Source organism: Achroia grisella, unplaced genomic scaffold (assembly GCF_030625045.1).
Source record: "Achroia grisella isolate CSIRO2021 unplaced genomic scaffold, CSIRO_AGI_Agris_v1 utg515, whole genome shotgun sequence".
Lineage (NCBI taxonomy): Eukaryota > Metazoa > Arthropoda > Insecta > Lepidoptera > Pyralidae > Achroia > Achroia grisella.
The window spans coordinates 2516386-2533476 of NW_026712908.1; the positions used below are offsets into that span (position 1 = coordinate 2516386).

The 17091-nt window shown below is 26.5% G+C and overlaps 1 long non-coding RNA gene across 1 annotated transcript; it reads right to left on the reverse strand.

Annotated features, from left to right (window-relative positions):
- Positions 1-12022: 12022 nt before the first annotated feature.
- LOC131847064 (uncharacterized) lies at positions 12023-14223 on the reverse strand. Its single transcript, XR_009357697.1, has 3 exons — positions 13935-14223; positions 12761-12916; positions 12023-12362 (listed from the first exon to the last, which is right to left on the reverse strand). It is a non-coding gene; the product is annotated as an uncharacterized LOC131847064 (long non-coding RNA).
- Positions 14224-17091: the final 2868 nt, after the last annotated feature.

Here is a 17091-nt window from a genome sequence, read left to right on the forward strand (position 1 = left end):
TGACTATTGACTTTCATTTCAGTAGTTCTATATTAGATTTTGTGTCGACCTATTAATTATTAAGAATACCTTATTGACAAATAAAGTTCCTAAGTTTAATGATTATCATACATATAACTACCAATATCCTTGTTTCTGATATTAAACATGATTTACCTTTTGGTTTTCATTTCAGTATTTTTATACGTAAGTTTAGATATAATTTCAATTGACTTATTGGTCATTATTTATGCCGTTTTGTAACTTAAAATTAATAATAATTGAGGTCTTTATCTGTTAGTATAATAATCAACTGATATAAACCATTTATGCACCTAGTAGTTATAATTATTGTTTACCATGTCACTATTCAAACCATTATTACTTGGTCTAGTCCGTCGTGTAACTTAAAACTAAACGTAAATTTTATTATTGATATTTATGTAATTAAACCCAATTTACTATTGACTTTCATTTCAGTCGTTCTATATTAAATTTTGTGCCGGCCTATTAATTATTAAGTATACCTTATGGACAATTAAAGGTCCTAAGTTTAATGATTATCGTAAATATCACTATTAATATCCGTATTTCTGATATTAAACATAATAAAATATACTATTGGTTTCCATATCTGCATAGTATAGATACATATTATATTTTCTGTTCTATTATAATTTCTGTAACTTAAAATTAATAATAATTATTGTTTATTTACAATAATACAGTATAATAATGAAACTGAATTAAACCTTTTGTGTTTTATATTTAAACATATACACAACACACACTAACACTTATAATTATTTTTAACCTAGTCATGCCACTACTCAAATCATTATTATTTGGTATCTCATTTAATCATCCTGCAATTTAAACTGTAATCTAAACGGATATTTTACTGTAGATATTTATGTAATTATAACCTAATATTAAAATTACTATTGACTTTAATTTTTATATTAGACTAGTACAACCTATTTCTGTAACTTAAAACTAATTTTGTATACGTATAAAATTAATCATTGGGCTTTGTTAATCATATGTTCATTTCAGAATATGTTATAGCCAACTTTTTTCATCCGATGTGATCTACAACACAATTATAACATAACAAATTGTACAGATGTATTGATATTTATGTTATAGAAACTATTTTATAAAAGAATAGGTATTCATTTCTATACTTTTAAAAATTAATTTAATGGGCGTCTATTATATAATTGCGTTAATAAGAATAACTTATTGCTGTTTCTTTGGATTAGACAGTGTCACTGTAGTTATTACTTTATTATATTTCAGAATATGTATTTAGTTCTATTTTGTTGTTTCCTACCAATGTTGCTATTCAAATATAAGTAGGGTACCTTCCTCAAGATTCCTGTAACTTAATATAAATCTTAATATATTAAACTTAATGTAATCAAAATTATGAAATAAATTACCCATAATACCTATTACGCAATTATTATCCAAATAACGAAAGTATTTATTAATGAAATTATTTTATTTATTAAGAAAAGAAACTCGTATAGGTACTTCTTTGACCTTCTTGATTTCCTTTTTTCCTTTTTCTTTTGATCTTTTTTGATCTAATTATTTGATCTAATATATCTGATCTAAATACTCAATTCCGTTTTAATACATTTTGTAATAAAAATAATTGGTAAATGGTTATATCAATGGTTAGAAATGTACAACATTACGTTAGAACATCACGTTAGATATGTACAACAGATTTCATGATACCATAATATTTGTTTCATTAATCATATTTAGTTTATTAGCCATGTATACAAATTTCTTTAAATCAGTAAAATTCCATTAATACATACGTAAATCATGATCAATATTATTTTCCAACTGTTGACTTGAAGTATCTTATTGTACATTTTTGTTTTTAAATTCATGCCCTTTTAAAATTTTAGAAAGTCCAATTTTTGCCAACTTGATATTGTATTTATTTCCCATGTAATAAATCTAAATGTCTTATAATTTTTAGAAGTAATTACTTTTGTAGCGTATATTTAATAAATTGTGGTATTTTATTTTACAAAGTAGAAATAATAGTAAATAGCTAAACAACTCCTTGTACTGTACGTCTTTCCCTAATTATTTTTTACTTCATAATTTAAAACGTTGGAAACAATTATTCGTAGATTCGTAGATATTTGAAATAATCTTGAGTCTTTAATCGATAATAATGTAATAAGTAAATTAATATTTTTTACAGTTATATTTTTAAGGGCTATATAGGTATATATATATCTTCAAACAGTATTATCTTTTAAAAATGAATGTAAGGTTAGTAATAGAAAAGGTAATAGATTTTACTATTGACAAGATTCAAATTCGACATGCAAATCAAATCGTTGAGTAGGTAATTCATTAAGTATTAATATAATTGCAATGCGTATTTTTATTATTAAATCCAATAACGTAATTTTACGAATTAAAATAAATTGTCTTCATTTTTTTACATAAAAACTGCAACAAAATACAATATGTATCAACAACCAATAACTATTTTACGTGCTGTAATAATGTACCAATACCTTAGACACTTTCAATTTTGTATTTGATAAATATATGAAATTATAATATAAAACATGCCAGTACATAAAGTGACATATATGTTTTATATATATATATATATATATATATATATATTTATTGTATTCAATATATATTTATTGACTCATATCATAATAACATAATGTTAATGCACTCACAGGAAATAATGATGATGATAAACAACGTGTAGCTTAAAAAATACTAATTTTAATGCATAATAAATATTATCCAATAGAAAAAAATATAAAAAAAGAATTAGTAAAAATTGCTACTAACCTGCTAACCTGCAATTTAATGAATCCAACAAATTCAATATATAACGGTTATAAACATTAATTTTCTAATAGTTATGCTTATAAAAGACCTAAATAATATTAAGTATGTAAAAAATCTATTGAACTGGATAATATTCATTTTGATGATGATGAGTGATTGACAATTTTTTTCTATATTTCATTTAAAACTAATTGTAATGTACCTATCGTCAAACTTCGTGTATTCTGTTTTGTTGTTTAAATAAAAATAATTCAATGTTTTTACCTAATCAATTGTTATTTTTCTTCTACTTTATATAAACGAACATAATTTCTATAATTTAATTATATACTTATTTATAAATTAAATTTTATTTCTATACACCTTAAAATACTTCAGTTTAATGATATCACATTTCTTTTTTAAACGATCTATACTTTTCTTGAGTTTCTCTATAACCTGATAAATCCTATGTTCTAAAATTTCACTATAATTATTTATCTGTAAAATCTACGATCTGTACTATTTAAATTCTTATGTCTGATGAATATATTCTTACTAAAATATACTCCTGAGGCTATTCAAATATATCTGTTGCAATTGAGTATATTACTTCTAACTAATTTTAAACTTAATTATCTTTTGTTTATTTTACGTTGTAAAATATATTCGCCATGTGTCTATTACTTCCAATTTCGTAATATTATGAAATAAATCCTACAGATAAGATAAAATATATTCTCTTAACATAAACTTAATAAAAATAAAATAACTATCTAAAAACCAATTATTAACATCTTTTTTACGTTCTTCACTACACCAATATCTCAGACTTTTTAATTTTGATATGGTAAAAGTATTCTTATTAAGGTATAAAATCATAACATAATATGTAAGTACATGTGCAAGTATCGTACGTGACATGTTTGTTTCTTATGCTTAAATTGTAGACAAAATGCAAAAAACAAAAATAAACTAAACAAAAACTGGCATTCCTAAAAGCAAAAGCAAAAATCACTCAAATACTATATATAATAACATAACGTTAATGCATTCTTTTAACATTTGCATAGCACGCGACTTAATGTTTAGTACTTTTAAGTTCAGATTTTGAGGTACCCTGTCTTCGCTATTTGATACGACACTAAATATTATCGCAGAACAATCTGTTGTATTTGAAACCAAATAATCAACTACTAACAATTAACAGATAAATGTACCTATTTCCAAGTTCTTTAGTATCTTTATTACTTTTATTTGTTATGTGGGTACCAACCTACAGTATTTTTATGGTTCGATATATTTTAAACCTTATTTATATGATAGCTTTTAATAGCCTAATAAAAGATAGGTAAGTATACCTTCTATGAACAGTAATATTGATAGTCTAGCATAAACTGACAATACAGGTACAGATACTAATCTGTATTGTAGATACAAGTGACAGATCAAGGTTATTGGCAATTTTACTTTCTCTCTATTTCGTAACTAAATATAAATATATGTGCCTAACTCCTAAGTTTGGATTAAAAAACTAAAATTTTAATTTTCAAAGGTAATGTAAGGTCAAATATTGGTTTAGTCTGTTTTGCTATTTTTTAACTTTAAATATTAATCGTTTCCAATTAGTCAATTGTTTTTTCTCGACATACCTACAGTTTGTCACATTTTCGTATTACTTCCGCATGTTTATTGTGTTACAGCTTCAATATATAAAGAACACTCGGTTGACTAATTTGTTACTTACATTTCATTCATTAAAAGCCATAGTGAGTCACGTGAAGTTGGTGGCGTCACGATTATGTGCCACCAATAGTAATAGAGATAAAGAGGCCTTATATACAATGATTGTAAGGACTTTTGTGTGAATAAACTTGTACCACTTATAACTAACTTAGCACTTTATTTACTCTTGAATGAACTTTCGAGGCGTAAAATTTTAAATTTATTATTGTTTTCATATATGTAAACGACCAGACGAATATCTTCCTAATTTTATTAATAATGTACATATGATTGTACTTGTGCTTGTACAAACTTGTTTATGTGGAGGGTCGATTTTTTAAGAAAAAATAAACTAAATGTACTACTGTATCGTAAAAGTAAAATATATTTTAATTATTATAGTTCCCAATAATCGTTCCTAATTTTATTAATTATTGATATTACATTACTTGTCTGAAGTTACCTTAGATTTCACTCTAACCTATATGATAATGATAAATCCTATATTCCAAATTCCTTATTTTCTGTGTCATTTTATTCATATAATTTTTAATTTAATTTAGTGAATCTGATTGTCTTGTTACTATAATAGATTAACTTATATATTAATATGATTCTATTGTTACGTAATAGTACTTTTGTGTGAACAAACTTGTACCACTTATAACTAACTTAGCACTTTATTTACTCGTAAATTTTTAATGAATGAACTTAAAACTAACCCGTAAAATTTTAAATTTATTATTGTTTTCATATATGTAAACATAAAATATATAATTTAATTATTATAGTTCACCTAAATCCTATTTTATCCGATTTATGTCCTTATTCAAATAAATAATATTAGATTGACGAATATCATTCCTAATTTTATTAATAATTAGATTAACTTATATATTGATATGATTGTATTGTTACGTAATAGTACTTCTATTTGTCAAACTTGTACCACTTATAACTAACTTAACACTTTATTTACTCGTATTTTTTTATATTTTTTAAAAAATTATTGAACTTAAAACTAACCCGTTATATTTTAAATTTATTATTGTTTTCATTCATGTAAAAATAAAATATATAATTTAATTATTATAGGTCACGTAAATCCTATTTTATCTGATTTATGTCCTTATTCAAATAAATAATATTAGATTGACGAATATCGTTCCTAATTTTATTAATAATTAGATTAACTTATATATTGATATGATTGTATTGTTACGTAATAGTACTTGTGTTTGTACAAACTTGTACCACTTATAACTAACTTAACACTTTATTTACTCGTAATTTTTTATATTTTTTAAAAAATGATTGAACTTAAAACTAACCCGTTATATTTTAAATTTATTATTGTTTTCATTTATGTAAAAGTAAAATATATAATTTAATTATTATAGTTCACCTAAATCTTATTTTATCCGATTTATGTCCTTATTCAAATAAATAATATTAGATTGACGAATATCGTTCCTAATTTTAATAATAATTGTATATGTCATTACTGATATTCCTATTATTATTAAACATAATTTATACTATTCTGTATTAATAATATAATTATTTCAAATATCTTATTGGGCATATTTATATGTACCTAAAACTCTTAAAAGTAATAATAGAAAAAACAAAAGTTTGTTTTCTGCTTATAGTATAATTATATAACTATATGATTTAAATATACTTAATTAACATAGTTTATTTTAACCACTTCATATCACCATATAAATCATTAATACTTAGCATCTGATCCAATCGTATCATTTTATATTAAACGTACATTTAACACTATTTCTGTAATTTTATATTGAATTTATTACAAATCATTTATTGGTCCTCCTATAACTCATTTCTGTAACGTTTATATTCAGCACACGTAAAATAATAATAATATAGGTATGTAGGTTCCTATTTCTGTTATTGAATTTTTTTTTATAAAATGAATATTCATTTGTGTAATTCTTAAGGAATAATTTATTGAGTATCATTTGTTTAATTTCTGTAACTTAAAACGAGTCTCTCTTAATATATATAAATCAATGATTGTAGTATATTTGACTAAAATAGTTACTGTAGTTGTAACAATAATACCGAACTTAAGTGCTTTTAATTCTTTTTATTTTGTTATTCAAATATTACCAGATCTACTATAAAATTCTCATAACTTAAAACTAAGCTGAATTAAACTTATTGTCATAAAATCAGTTACCCATCTAAATACGATATTATATCCATATAAGAATATAGCGTATTTTCTTTTAAAGAAATGTAGTTTTCCATCAGATATGCTTTGCTACCATATTAGTATAAAAAAATCATATTTTATATTCAATTTTCACACAACAAAATATATGAGTATTACATAGTACCTAGTATATACTTTCAACTTTTACATAATTAACCATTGTCGTACCTCGACCACATTCAAAGTCTAATCACTCCTCTCCACCATAAGGTTGCCTGGAAACACTCGCTATTTAGTGATAAAACCCATTTTTACCTCATTTTTGCCCATTGTCTGTATCTTATTATAATTAAGCTTTTTATATTTGCCTACGTATTAGTTTATGTAATTGTATTTTTTCTCTGAGAGGAGTGAATAAAGAGTTTCTCATTCACTCATTCATAGAATTCTAAATTATTTTGAGAAATATATACCTCAGATAAAAAAATCCTATATGATTAAATAATTCCAACCGACTATTCACGCTAAACTAGAATGTGGTACCTATACTAGTGTCTGAACATAATTCTTTCTGCAATTAAATTCTCTATAAAGTATAGATAAACTGTTTTGAAATAAATAAACTATCTTATAGGTCATTCAGGGCACAACAACTTTTGAATTATACCTGTCACTATAATTTAGATAGTTCCATTTACATCCTGGAAGCAAAAAAAAATTAACACTAATAATATGTACCTATGTTGAAAATTGTTAATACCTACCTAGCTATTCTTGGATCAACTGTTCTTAGGTCTAATTATCTCTTATATTCTAAAGTATTTACTTGTTCTTATATATTTATTTCCTGTATTTATATAATTAGTTATACCTCTTATTGTCTATCTATCTCCACGACTATTTCGTATTAGTTGTAGTTTATGTTTAGAATTAGATCCTTATAATTTGTATAGATGTAAAATCAAAATAGTAACATATTTTGTCTACCTATAGGTATATCTGGCCAGATATTTGGTGTCTTAGGTTGCAATTGTAAAAAAACTTTTATTTTATTATATAATAAATAAACGAAGTTTAATTATATTGAATAAACGTTACAAATATACGTTTGATGTACATTTGACCTCTTAATTATTTTAATTACGTCACTTTTTAAAATCTAAGTAAAACTATCATTCTAGAAAGATATATTAATAAGTATTATAAAAAAATGTTACATTTCAAATATTTTTACAGATTTTTTTGCTCTATGTTCAAACAATACAGGAAGATATTTTTAATCTGATTTTACTTTATAATTTTAAAATTAATAATAAATATTGTTCTTATAATTATCCAAATTGAAATACGACATGCAGATCATAAAGTGATATTATATATTAGTGAATATAAATAAATATATTCTGTAATAATACAATAAATATCTTTTAATTCGACTAAGAACTCAATAATGTAGATACCTACTAATATATTTTAAATATATTGTTGGTAGAAGCGATTGTTAAAAGTACCTACCAATATACTTATAAAAAAGACGTGCAAATATTGAACGTGTCTTATATATCATATATATTATTTATTAATTTATACTAAATAGTGTTAAATTAAAATATTAATTGACCACTATTACACAGACGTGAAACACAGGCAGTAGTAAAAATTAAGAAATATCAGATAAATATATAGTACCATAGTCTTAATACAATCACACGAAAAAGTAACGTTATTTAAACAATATGAAGGTTAAAAAATAAACCGTATTATCCAATAGAAAAATAAAATGCAAATAAAATTGGACAACATTAAAAATCCGCAATTCAAAAGTCTTAAATCAACAAATTCATTTCCAATACCATGAAAAAAATATATTCCATATCATTCTTACATACCGGGGGTGTTATACTGCGGAGGTACCTACTTATCTACAAAATATAAATAGTTGCGTTTCAGAGAGAAATAATTTAAACATATACTACATATTTTTCGATTAATTAGATATTATTTTTTAAATTAATTATAATTAATTTCAAAATCTAAATAACTTTTTCATGTAAGTTAATCATAAAAAATATTATGGTGTGTGAATTTACCGTTAGTTCAGAGTGATTTCGAGCTAAGAACTGACAAAAACTAAGTTTTGTTTCTTATCTAATGCGCTTGCTAACAAAAATACCGACTCATTTTGAAATTCAATTAGGGAGAATGTAGTGATCACCAGCATATGCTATTGTATTTTTGTCAAACAAAAATAATTTAATCACTAGCCGTCATTTAATGATAACAATGTATTCACTTAGCATTGAAAATCATACATATAAATAAAATAGCAGTGTCCATTTGTAATTTCAAATTATCAGTTTTTCATTAAATGTATATGAAAGCACTTAAAAAAATAATTACTGTCTACTTGTCTGTCAGTCTGTTTAGTCATGCTAATGCTGTGAAACGTCTGGACCGATTTTGACGAGACTTTCACTAGCAGTTAACTAATGTTATAAGGAGTAAGTTAAGCTACTTTTATTTTAGAAAAATATATTATCTGATTATTGGTACATTTCACGAGGACGAAATCTCGGGCTAGTGTTAAAATACATTAAGAGATAAATTAGTATTTAATATTATTCAAAAATAATGTTTTAATATATATACCTAAGATGTTATAAATTGATACTCTACAATTTCACTCCCAACCAAAACATAAGAAATAACTAGAGATACGTGAGTCAGGGGTTGGTACCTACTATGTCTACATGTCCTACCTACTATGTCATAAATTAATTACCTAACAACGAAAAAATCTGTTATCATTATATCACATTACACTTTATCACTAAACTTGAGCCTAAACAATAACAAACCCAGTGAGAATTAATTTCTACCCTATATCTACGAAGACTATATTTGTTGTAGTACATAATAATATCTTATCTGTGATTGTAGTAATAATTTTTGTACTAACATACTAAAGGACATTGGGCAAAATCTGACCCAGTTGACAAAAGTCTTCCTACAAAAATCAAATTATGTGAAATTGTTAAATAAACCAACTATGAATTTTATGTAGTTATTTTTTTTAAACCATGGGAATAAAAATTAAAAGTTGAAATAAATCGGTATTCAGTGGGCATTCATTGAAATTGTATCTAAACATTTAATATATGAAAATGTTTAGATAAAATAATTTCAATGAAGCATTCTGTTAAATAGGGGAAGTTGGTAGTAGTAGGTAAATACTCATAGATATAGCTGAGTAATCCGATTTTACTAATATACTACCTAATAAATACATATTTTATTATTCTATCCTCATCACAATGTTACTCTTAGAGAAGAAAAATTATATATTCTTTTCTAATCTGATATATGAGTATATTCCATGTCAACTATTTTACGCATTACGCATTTCTATTATATTACATTATATTATTGCCTTTCCTTTATTCACTAAACTTTTATAAACTTATATACAACTTATCTAATACTACATACTATATTTATAGACAGAGTATCTACCTATAATATGTACAAATTATACCTATTGTGAGTACCTAATGGACGGACTTCAATACCGATTTGTATTTACTGTAATACTTATAGTATTATTGAAATTAAAGAAATAAAATTTCTATATTCGTTTCACTTTTACCATTTCATACCATGCAGTTCATAATGCCTTTTGTTTATTGTGTTAAATAACTCAGTTATAAAAATATTAAAATTAGTATATTTTGTTCCTCTAATAAGTATTTTCTATATTCTTATTTTGGTCTTATTTGTTTAAGTACTGAGTTTTATTTATCCCATATAATAAAATTTAAAAATAACCATAGTGTACGTATATTTTATTTTTAATTATTACTTGCTATATAAGGTTAATGAAATATTTTAATAATACCGTATAGTTTATAATTCTTATACCTGTATTTACTAAAAAACGCCTTGAGTACGTATTTTCCATACAATATTCTGTCAATTTATATAACTAGTAATTGCGGCACTGATGGGAATTTCTTCTTCTCGGATGAATTCTTATAGTTCATAAGAAATAATTCTTAGTCCGAACTATAGAAGTATGGAGAGACATTCGTAACGTTTATCACATTCTCTTTTCATCGCATATTTGCTTATATATATTAATCCATTATATAAAACCAACATTTCAGCGTCTTTGTTATTACCTACGTTTCACAGGAATCACATATTCAACAGAGCGGCTACTGCCATCTGTTGTTGAGTTGCTAGCAATAATGTAATTACCTCAAACTCTACCAGATAGCGCTATAAATGTTTATTCTATAGGCACATATCACTCTATATAAAATCTCATTTATCCAGGACACACAATGATTTTCCACTCTGGAATTGCTACGCTTTTTCTGGCAAATTTGTAAGAAACCTGACAAGCATAGACCAAGTACCCGGCGAAGTACCTAAAGGTATAAGTATTATTTCATAAAATATCGCTGGATACTATAATAATATGTTATTCGTGCATGTTCTTTTCAGAATTAAACCATTATCAAGACTTTTTAATAAATTTGCTTAACTTATAAAATATTATAGACAATAAAAATCGGATAATATTATTGAGAATGGACATGTTTCTTTCTTATAATAATTTATTAATAACTTACGACCAAAAACTATAAATTGATACAGTTACAATCTCGTAGTTTTAATTACTGAATTAAAACAAAATGTGTTTACTTGCGCCTAGAGTTTGCCTAACTATAACTAGCGTAGGTCACATACAAGTACTTACTTATTTCCATTACTCCGCTCTACCGCCAAAGTTTGCTGCCGTTTCCTTAATTCTATACTCTATAATTTGGGCTTCATTATGTATATTTTAAAAATACATATATTTGAACACAGAACTATCGTAACCAGAGAAAACATAATTGATTAAAATTAAAGTTCTTCACCTATTTTTTATAGTAAAGCCTCAATGAATTGACTTGACTTGGAAAAATAAGTGGACTCTATCAGTAATTCGTTCATAAAGGTACTCAAAATTTGACTGCAAGAATAAATATCGATGTAAAGACACTTTACAGAACTGCTTATTAAATTTTATCGATATATTTATATGTATAACCCTTGATAAAACTGCTTAACATTTACGAGAGTACCCTAATCATTATTGCTGGCGTAGAGTCACTAATAATATAAAATTATTTAACTACCTAAATCAAAGACAAAATTGATTTTAAATTAAGAATCGTAGTCAGTTAAATCTAAGAATATATATATAATATCTATTACATCGATAGTATAGAGCTAGTCTAATAAATGGAAATTCCCGATCGACTAGGAATGTAAAAATTAATTGTTCAAAAGTACTAAGTACATAAGTAATGATTACTTAATGTATTGATCTCTAACAAAAACAATCTAACTAGAAAAAATTATTGCCCATTAGTTTTATAAATCGATTTCTATGAGACATAAGTAGTACACAAAGGTTAATAAAGGGATATAAAGTTATTAAATTGATTTATTCTTGAAACTAAACTATAATAAATTAATGCGATCAAAATAGCAAAATTTTATTTCTTTGAGATAACATTATTTTTTATTTTTAAAAGACGTAGATAAATCTGCAACCTGCCCGGACCCTCACGCCAACGTTAAAAGAAAACATCTGAAAATCAAATATCGAATGCAATCACCTACTTCTCTATTTTAGTCTTATTTCAAAATATAACGTGTAATATCAAATTAAATTTGGAATAATTTCTGTTTCATATTTTATTTTGTTTATAAAATAGAATAGACACTATTCCTTTTTTTTTAATAAGAACTGTCTAGGCAATTTTACTGTAAGAATCAGAATTTTATCCGCTCATTTCGCCGTTAACGTTAATTAAAATATATTCCACTATGAGAGATAAAGTCCTGATTAACTATAATTAAGTTTCAACTTAAGGCAGTTAGGTATTGTTATTTTTAATTACTTCTTATAAGAATTTGTCTACTTAAGTTGTAAATTTAGTAACTTATAGAAATTTTAGCTTATGGTCAGTACACTTGATTACCTACCGACGAATACGCGTAACTAGATAGATACACCATGGTCACTGGCGGTCAAGTGACTATATACATGGTGGTCACGTGATTAGGTGGATATGTGTTGGCAGACGAACGACCCCAGGTCAATATATATAGCGAGCTACTAAATTATATTAGTACCCATTCCTGAAAAATTTGCAAATGCAATTATGACATTACCTCACTAAGTTTAAGACACATTTTGTTCATACAGATTAATAATAACGACATATTGAATGTACAGAGTAGAAAAGAAAAATATAATATTTCGAGAGTTTATATAATGTATATAAGTTTTAATATATAGGTACGCATAGTATAATAATTTAAATTAGAAGCATAAATATTATATAAGTCAACTTGGCTTATCGTTACTTACATATTATACCTATGCAATTTTAAAATGATTTACCATTCTGATTCAGAGTACCTACCCCTCATTACGTACCTATCTATTTAAAAATTTTCTCACTGACAAATCATTGTAAATTATCTTTTAATCGATCAACTCATGATAATTATGTTCCTTAGTTTTAAGTTATGAAAAATATATAAACTACCATTATATAGACGATATTAAATGACTACTATACTAGATTGTCTATAATTTTGGTAGGTATATATTTTGAACTTAGTACTAAAGTAAACAAGTAGCTACATACCTATATAATTATAAACTACAAACACAAATCCTAATACACTTTCATTGCTTAATAAATTCCTATAGGCGCCAAATGTAAGTACTAAACACGTGTACCTACCTATAAAATTTATTATGCCTATTTTATAATATACCTAAATTTAGGCGACTAGGCATTACTAAGTATGTACGTAAACCTACATAAATATCATACCTTCGTACCTACATTACTCTCGAACCATTATATATTCCATTAATTCTCCTGTTTTAATTTCATATACTTAATTAAATAATAATATAATTATGGATGTAATTCATTAGGCGTATTAACATATCATTTAAATATAAAACTTATCCTAAATTATATGTATTTTTATGCGGATTTTAGTATGAATATTTTAGTATGGATTGATACCTTTCAATGTCAACTTCGGCAAGAAAAAGGGAAAATAGATATTCATTATATATTAAAAAATTATAATGCTCTTAATTTTAATAAATAATTGTATTACAGTACATACCTACCTTCTCCTTATTTATTGTCTTCGGTATTATCTCAACGGTATTTCAACATATTGCGCAGTTTCACCAGGTGATGACGCCACCATTTTTAAATTAGGTTTTCGTCTTTGTGTAAATTGAATATTTTGATAACTTCTCCATATTTCCGCCGATTAACCTTTTACTTATTATTGACTGCATTTCTAAAAATGTCTCCTACAAATTTGATCGTTTTAAATAATATACAATTGTACTTTGTAGTTTTAAATGATAAAAATAATAACTTCTAACGAACGTCAAGACTAGTCGGGTGCTGAATTAATGTGGTGCAAGAATACGTGGGGAACCTTTATATAGTCCGTCGCCATCATCGATCTCCGCTGCTATGCAAGCATATTAAAGAGTCACTTAGTAACGGTCAGATGTTATGGATCAAACAGAAATTTTATTTGGCAGTATAACATATTTCTAGACTTTTCCATGGACTAATTTAGATAGAAATATGTGTAAGAAAGAGATGCAAAATATTCTAGAACTGTCTGCGTTTTGGTCTGACATGTTTAGGTATTGATTTTTGGTGACCGAACAATTCTGAAATATACAAATATAATCTTAACATACAAATAACCTGAATATATGGACATCAAAACAAAGTCAATTTAGGGCGAGGGTCTAATAACAAATCAATTCGATTTTAGTTTTATACAGTGAAATAATCATTTAGCATGATTTTTTTTTATTTAAACCCATTTTTTTATGTTTTCTATCGATCCTCGGTGATCAAAACACCGTTAACAAATCAAAATTTCATCCGAAAATCGACGGCACGCTCACCGCTTGCCACGTTTAGCTTAATTATTCTCCCTATATCTAACAGAGGGTCCACGCGGTTTAAACTGAAAATCGGAATACGGTATGACTAAATGATTTTGGATTTTGATTTTCATTTCGCCACGAGGGCCGCACTGACCTGACTTCATCCACATCTCATGATACTCAACTACCGGTATTGTTAGTGATGAGGACTAGTGGTCCCACTGCTACCATCCCAAGTCGATCTCCAAGAGGGGGAAGGGGATTGTTAGTAATGTGGACTGTTCCCATTGCTAGCAATGTACCATGTCAGATCTACCTCCACGCGGATCCCCCTGGAAACCATCGTGATACATTCCGGTGAATTTGTCACGTTGGGCTAACTGACCTGACCTCATATTCATCTTATCATGCTCCACTGGTGCCCCGCCAGCGTAAACCGTTAGAGCAGGCGGGTGCACCATTCCATTATCATACTTTAAAAAAAAAAAGTCGGTCTCCACGTAGCCGCACCTGGATTGTCGGTGATTAATTGGCGGTGAATTCGCCAAGATGGCTTAACTAACTTGACTTCATACGCAGGTATCCTATCATCTACCAGTAAACCCCGCCAGCATAAGAGGATGCACCATTCTATTATCAACCATAAAAGAAATATATAACTAAGTATCTGACCCCGCAAACGTTGTTTTGCATATAAATTAAAACCGCTATTAACGAACGACTTGCCCCCGCCAGTTCGTTCATCACTGATTTTATCCTTACCAATATTTAGGCGCAAATGTAGCAAATGGTTGCTGCAAGAACAATCCCTCGTTTCGTAGTATTGTAATTTACTAAGTTGTGTCGATATATGTGTGTACACGCAAGTCTGCGTCTGATGGTATATATGATAAAATAACCCTGAATAATTCTTAGATTTTATTTAATGTTGTAACTAATCCTGAATAATGTTTAGATTATATATATTTAAGTTTGTTATTGTCAATTTTTATGTTTGTTTTGTTAGTTGTAGTTTAAAACTTAATATGCTATCGTCGTCGTCGATCTAACATTGTATTGTACTGATAAAGGCTATAACAGAATAGCAGAGAGGGTGGACTCACTGCCCTCACTGAGTTATAGACCGTTTTGTCTCATTAATTTGTTTTTAAATTATATTATTGTATGGGCAATAGTTGTATTGTGTAAAAAGTTTCTGTTTGAGACAAATAAAGATTATTATTATTATTATTATTATATTATTATTAAAAAATTGGTCAAGCCTTTTCGGACAAGTATGGTAATTAACATTGTGTAACAACACGCGAATTTTATATATGAGAAGATAATCTGCTACCGAATGTGTTCGAATGTGTCCACTACGACATCGACAAAAGAAGGGGGAAGGGGATGTTAATAATGGGTACTAGTGATCCCATCATTAACAACGCCCCATTAAGGTTGACTTCCACACGGTCCCCCTGGAAATTATCATGGTTAATTTCTGATTAAGTTGTACTTAATGATGGACTAACTGACTCATGACCCCATGTTGATCTTATTCCCCAGTGTATACCGTTAGCGGCGGAGGATGTTTCATTATGATCTATTATAAAACATCGACAATGACTCTGACTACCTGAAAGGACTGCTGTAATGGTATATTATTTCAATGAATAAAATATTGATCACTTTGGATATTTGGATATTTACCAATTGATATTTTTTATAAGGTGAAACCACATATAAAAGTAGATATATTATATTGTGAAACAGATATTGCCTACGTTATAATTCTGTCACCTGCATCGTAACGCGTGAAATTTATTTATTGATTTATATCTAGACTTTTATAAAATTGTGACACTAAGCTGCTTTATTCTGTACACATGGATCTTTGTTGTAACTAAAGTTCTTCTTACTTATGAACACATTGTAAGTAATTGTCTATACAATGTGTTCATAAATAAGAAAAACAAAAAAGTATTTTATTGTTGATCCATCTATGTTTTTTAAATTAGGTAATTATCAGGAATTGATTTTCAGAAATTTTAATAAATTATAACAAACTATAGATATAGGTACCTACTCACTCTAAATAAAATGTAATGACCTACAGGAATACGTTTGCAATTTATTCTATCCATTAAAATAAGGTAGGATACGATAAAATGATTTGTTATATTTGTCAATGTATTCCAAAAAGGTGCAATTAAATTGTATTTTAACTTATTAGCTAACTTCGACCGATTTTGATGATTTCGCAACCGGTAGGGAAAAGCTAAATTTTAATGGAGACTATTTTGATTTGTTTGGATATTTTTATTCTAGTAAATTTAATATGTATATTTCGCTATATACCTAAGTAGTTTCTGTTTATAAATTT